Raw genomic sequence first — 6,747 nt, 5'->3', positions numbered from 1 at the left:
GACTCTCCATGAAGTTGACTGAAACAATTCAAAGTAAATGTATACATCAAGATTCCTGCAAAACTTTTTGACTATTGGAGGCTTCCGAGCATCTTGAAGGAAGGCTTTCAAGCCTATTATAAGAAGGCTTCTGAGTCTCTTGAAAGGTGGTTTTCGAGCCACTTAAAATGAGGCTTCTGAGCTTTTTTAAAGAATAATTCCGAACCTCTCCAACGGAAGCTTCCCAGCCTCTTGAAAAGAGGCTTCCGAGCATCTTGAAAGGAGGCTTCCAAGCCTGTTGAAGGGAGGCTTCCGAGTCTTTTAAAAGGCGGCTCTCGAGTTCTTTAAAAGGGACTTCAGAGGCTCTTCATAGGAGGCTTCCGATGCTCTTGAAGAGAGACTGCAGTGCCTCTTGAAAGCAGCTTTCGAGCCACTTACAAGCAGGTTTATGAGCCCCTTGAAAGTTCGCTACCAAGCCTCTTGAAAGAAGAATTTCGAGCCTCTTGAAGTAAAGCTTTCGAGTCTATTGAAGGAATGCTACAAAACCTCTCGAAAGGAGGCTTCTGAGCATCTTAAAACGATGCTTCTGAGCCTCTTGAAAGAATGCTTCCAAAACTCTTGAAAAGAGAACTCCAAGTCTGTCGGAGGGAAGTTTTCGAGCCTCTTGAAAGGAGACTCAAGAGCCTCTTGGAAGGAAGCTTACGAGCCTCTTGAAAGTAGGCATCGCTCGTTTTGAGAGGATGCTTCCAAGTATCTTGAAGGGATGCTCCCGAGCATCTTGAGGCTTTAGAGCCTTATTAAAGGCAGCTTTTGAGCCACTTGAAAGGAGGCTCCTGAGCATTTTGAAAGTGCGCTTCCAAGCCCCTTGAAAGAAGAATTCCGAGCTTCTTAAAACCAAGCTTCCGAGCCTCTTGAAAGCTGCCTCTCGCCCTGCTTGACAGCAGCCTTCCAAGCCTCCTGAGATGAGCCTTTCGAGCGACTTTAAAGGAGGCTTCCGAGTCTCTTGAAGGGAGGCTTCCGAGCATTTTGCAGGGAAACTTTCGAACCTTTTAAAAGGCGACTTTCTAGCCACTCAAAAAGATGCTTCCAAAAATCTTGAATAGAAACTTCCGAGTCTCTTGAAAGGTGACTTCGAGCTGCTTGGATTGAAGCTTCCGAGAAGCGTAAAAGAATGCTTCCAAAAAAAAGCCTTAATGCCTCTCAAATGAGGCTTCCGTACCTTCAGGCTCTAGATTTAATTCCAGAAGCATGTTGTTAACATATTATGCAATATGTTGTTTCGAATAGGTAGATTACACTAAAGTTTTTTTTTTTAATTTGCTCATTCAACGTTTTGTCGAATTGATTTTGTGTCGCACAGGCCTTCATATACTGTGCTAAATTAGGAGGGCAGCATTCAATATGCTTTTGTTTATGTACAAAACATAGTTTTGAAATAAAAAGAATACACAATTATCAAAACTTTATCAATAAGTTTTGGTTGAAATTGTAATACAGCCGCCATTACGCATTCTTGTCCGAGGTACCCCCTGGGGCCAACGAAGGTACCCCCAGGGGTACATGTACCCCAGGTTGAGAACCGCTGCCTTATAACATAAAACATGTGTCTCAAATTTGGTTGAAATCGGTTAAGAGGTTCTACTCAGGATAAAGAATATTTGTGCCAAGTTTAGTTAAAATCGGTTCAAGTGTTCAGAAGGTACATTGAATAGTTCGTTTTCTAGATAGAACTCCTCCCTCCACACCCTCCCACTTTTCCTAATGACTCTTACAAACACCCTCCTGTCGTATCCGCGAATTTACAAACGGAAAACAAATTTTAAACGCGTCAGTTCGGACCAAAGATCGTTCACACACGGTTAGAAAAAAGTACCTAATTTTAGGTACTTTTTTTTCTCTTGCATCTCCCTCCCTCTTCCTTTTGTTGTCATAAAATGAAGAGCAAAACCGCTCAACAAGGGCATTAAAGTGTGGGAACCCAACGTTGAGTAATCTCATGTTTACAAAAGTTAAGTGAAATTTACCTAACTTTTGGTTAGTTTCTATTTAAAATTAAGTATATTTTACTTAATATTAAGTGAATTTTACCTAATTTCAAGGAAGAATTACTTAATTTTGGGTTCTCACACTGAACCCCCGATTTGAGTGAAAAGTACTTAATATTAGGTACTTTTTTCTAACCGTGCAGAATGACCAGGCAATTGAAGATTGCTAGGAACTTTTTTCAAATAGGCGTAACTCTATTTGACCTTGAAATTTGAAACGGCTAATACTCTCTTAATTCTGCATATTTGGTACAACTGACGTAACTACCAGATAGATCGGAATCTATTCTTCCTGTAGGGCACATAAGTTCACCAAAATAGTTTGAATGAAGAGCAATTTGTTATTCTTCAGCCCGGATCAAACTCATTCACATTCACAAACATACACACTAACAAACGCAAGCTCTCGCTAGTTTTCTTTTCCTCCTATCTCCTACTTTTAAACTTCATAATCCTCAGCAATCCACAGTTCGTTTTCTTTCCTTGACTCACTCATACTTACACGTGCAGCCTAAGTATATTTTTTATAGCGCATCGTCATTGATAACAATTCGGAATAATGCCTCATTGACAATCATTATTGGTCTGAGAAAATTGAGCGCTCATTCGAATAGATTATTCAGTAAAATAATTTCTACTTTATTTATCATTCTTATTTTTATTTTTGCAAACATTTACTTGCTCTATCGGCATAAATATTATATATCCTATCAGGTCACGCATATTCAGGGACTCTTGCTTACAAATTCCGTCTAAACTCCCTTGCAATATGTGGCCTACCCATTTCCACCAATGTTCTCAAACATATGTAGATGTTAGATCTTATAGGTATTTGATGGCTTTTATGTTGCTCGGCACATGCTATCCAACTGAATGGTCGTCCGAATTGTAAATTTTAAACATCATCTGCGTTATCTTTGCCTATATACTCAACACGTTTCAAGATCGTGTGGTACACTCGAACTTTGGTGCGTGGATCAATCCGGTTGGGTTTCCAAATATTTCGATAACTCGCAAAGTTATCCCCAGCTCGTGGTTCCATGTCGACCCCAATTTCGCTATATTCTGATATCAGACTGCCAAATATATTTAAATCCTCCGATCGTCCGGCTACTGCAAAGTTTGGGGGGCTGTTCCCGTTGACACTCAACCACCTGTACCTGCTGACTTTGGTTAGACGCCGCAAAAAAGCAAACGGTCAGCCCTTTGAACCCACTCAGCATAAATGAGCGTCGCAGTACTAAAGCCTGTCCACGTTAAATTTCAAACACCCATCTCATCAGGCAATTTTTGAAAATATTCACGAACCACTGAGACGATCAATTTACATGACAGCTGAATCTTTCTGCTTTATGTGCTGCTTTCAGATGTTTTAAACACGCCCAAATTGATAAAAATGGCGACAAATCAATTGGACAGTACCTAAGTGTCCGAAATTTAACGTGGACAAGCTTTAATATAGCGTTTTGTGATCATTAGCCAATACAAAAACTACCCAATACTGGGTGGTTTTTGAAGAACACTGGCTGAGACTTGAAGACACTATTCGAAATTCTCGAACCAACAATTCAGCTGTCCAAATCAAAGAGCAATTGAGGCAAAAACCTCCGGTTGCTGCACCCATCCTTTCTTCATCGGTCACGGTCAGGAAGTCCACCCATGCCCGCCTGTCCTGTCTGCAGTAGCGCCCGACTCCCACTTACAGGAATACATACCGTTGACGGACTCTACTTTACTTATCTGATTCTTCACTTTCCTCACCGTTTGCTTCTCTACGCTCCTCAATCTTCAGTCAGGTTACATCTGTAATCCATTCTTTTCGCTGAGTGAGCCGCTCACCCAAGTTTTTCTCGCCGATTTCGATAAAAGCATTCTTCACTGCCCACCTATATTCTACGCTGCCATCTTCCAGAACATCCACTACCCGAGTTCTAAGATCTTCAATGAACGATTTCTTCACAGCTGGATCTTCTGGACGGTCTGTTTTGATTCGTCGCCCGAGCTAAAAGCGGGTCTGGGATTAAGTCAAATGCTGCTGCCTGCAGACATGAGAAGCGGGTGCAGGAGGACTTCCCGGCCGACGATGGCAGGAAACCCGCAACAACCGGTGATATTAATTTCCTCTTCGATATTTCACGACGCCTGAAAGGAGCAAGGACAAATCCGTAGATGATAGATAAAGACGCGACATGTCAGTCACTCATCGATCCAGCTGATCAGCTGGAACGTTGGCTCGACAACTTACAACAACTTCTTCAAGTTTTGACAACCTCTCCTAATTCAGATATAGGGAAGGTTGACAATTCTCCGACGGCAGTAGGTAGGATTTCGCTTCGGACGATCATGTGAGAACTATTCTGTCACGCTTTGCATCATGCTGTAGCAGGTCATTTAATTTCAAGAGTCTGTAGCTAGCAGGGCCGATCCGCCCTTAAACACGTGGCTTAAGCGCCACTCCACGGGGGAGACCACGTGTGCTGATTTATTGCCCGGACGAGACTCTCCTTAGGGCGAGTCCATTTAATCTCCTCGAAAGGAATTTTACAGATCGTTTCAGCTAGCTAGCGAACCAACGACCGAACGGGTTTACCCTAATTATCGCAACTTCCTCATACAACCAGAAGGCACTCAGAGAATCCGGTAAGGGATCCACCCATACTCAAATGCGATGCAACAGGCTATGCTGCTCGCAACATCTCATCATCGGAGATCCACCGATCGTCGCGCAACAAACAACAGATAGGAGGTGGTCTGACTGCCCCCTACGTCACACTCCCATACGGTGGAGGACGGGACTCGAAAACAACAAACGCGACGTGACGTACAATACATGAAATCAACTAAACAGCAGGGGATTGGGGACAGAACTACATTTATTATAAGAGAGACATATTTAGCTTTTCGATTACATGTACCGTGCAAACTCAAACTTCGGACGCTTAAGCACTTTCTGATATACAATCATCCTGTTAACTCGCATTTTAAATCAAACCGTTTAAATCACCATTGCAATCACTGAGTACAGTATTCAATTTTGAACTACGTATTTAATACGTGCAGAATATTGCAAAGAATGTTTGCAATTTATGAAAATGTCCGGCTTCTGTTTGATTTAAACCTCGGACACCGGCGGGGTTGGATTTATATTTCGGACACAAAGATTCAAACTTCGGACACCTGATTACACAGTACCGGGAAGAATTATTAAAAGCAATTCTCACTGCACAGCTCAGACTGTCTTTTAAATATTTCGTCGCATTGTTTTAACATGTCTTATTAAAATGTAAATATACTAAAACAAGCAAAAACTATTAGTCCTTCCGTTCCAACCTGACGAAACATTTCTATGAAATATTTCAGAAAATTTCCCATACGAATTCAAGCGTCCGAAATTTGAGTGTGTCCGAATTTTGATTATCCACGGTATTTGGTTTGATTCTTACATTTTAGATTTTCTCATTCATGTTTGGTTTTGTGTTCGTCCTCTCTTCTCTGTCCCTACTATGTGTGCTTGTTCTCTCCCTGTCTAACTCTCTTGTGCTCACGTGCTATTTGTGTTCTTGATGTGACGTCACTTTTCTAGCAGCGCATTGGTGGGCTAGTCTGCGCTCCTGGTGACAAGAAGTTCTAGCGGCGGCAATTCGTCACGCACGCTTCACGGTGTCACCAATTTTGTGAATGGCTTTATGGGCACATTCCTTCAGTCTTTTGACTGGACAAAAAACAACAACTCCGAGGCGCCCTCAGCGGACGCCCCACTCCACAAAAAGAAAAACTTCCACTGGATGGACTCACCGGATTCTGATGGCTTACCGGCCCAGTCGTTGACCTACGGGCAGGTCAATGTGCCCGTCTCGAGCGGCGACGATGACGCCAAGCGCCTGCTTGGACGATGGCGGTTGGCTTGCCCGCTCTAGCAGCGGCGATGCAGCGATGGCGACACGCGGTGGCAGATCGCGATGGCTGTTGACGATGGCTGAAGCGGACCGATTTACAGACCCTGTCCAAGTGGAGGTCCCCTGGGCCTCGCCCGGACGATATGTTGGCGGATCGTCCGGCTTCCAGCGGGTTGACGGTTGCTGGGAATGCTTTCGTCCGTGGAGGGGAGGAAATTCGCACGCTTGGGTGCGAGTCTGATTGCTGCGAATGAAAATAGCCAAACGGCTAAACAGAACACTAAGCACAAGCACAGTACAGCACATATCGAGCACATTACCTTATATCGTTGGCTTTATCTTAACTATCGCACACAAATCCTGGCTACGCACACTTTACTACTAATCTAAGGACGAACAAATATTTAATTAATCTTATGCACTTAACGTCACTCTATTTAACATACTTATTAGACAAACGAATAAACTAACAAACGCGCACACTTCCTATACACTGGCTGTTCACAGACGAAATGGCAGAATCTATGTTCCCTCAGATTAAGGAAAGTGAATCCCGGACAATCCTGAGATTCGCCATTTCCCGAAATTTCTTCGTGCACATTCGTGATTGCACAATTCCGAAGGATAATTCGGTACGCTGGACCTGCTGCCGTCTCTTTCCAACCTTTCGAGGCGACAACTAAACTCGCCTAAGGAAAGATTGGGCAAAAATTTATGGCTTGTTGCCTATGCTAAGGGACAGTTAAACATTTAAAACATTTTGAATGGCATTTTCGCTCATTCACATATAAACAGAAACACATTTACTATTTACAAAATTCTGACCG

General features: G+C 43.0%; 1 long non-coding RNA gene across 1 annotated transcript; it reads right to left on the bottom strand.

Moving 5' to 3' along the window:
- Window positions 1-5,526: 5,526 nt before the first annotated feature.
- LOC134203375 (uncharacterized) lies at window positions 5,527-6,495 on the bottom strand. Its single transcript, XR_009977585.1, has 3 exons — window positions 6,367-6,495; window positions 6,241-6,306; window positions 5,527-6,188 (listed from the first exon to the last, which is right to left on the bottom strand). It is a non-coding gene; the product is annotated as an uncharacterized LOC134203375 (long non-coding RNA).
- Window positions 6,496-6,747: the final 252 nt, after the last annotated feature.

Source organism: Armigeres subalbatus, unplaced genomic scaffold (assembly GCF_024139115.2).
Source record: "Armigeres subalbatus isolate Guangzhou_Male unplaced genomic scaffold, GZ_Asu_2 Contig1826, whole genome shotgun sequence".
Lineage (NCBI taxonomy): Eukaryota > Metazoa > Arthropoda > Insecta > Diptera > Culicidae > Armigeres > Armigeres subalbatus.
The sequence above is the reverse complement of the archived record's forward strand: the minus strand, read 5'-3'. Positions and strand labels throughout refer to the sequence as shown.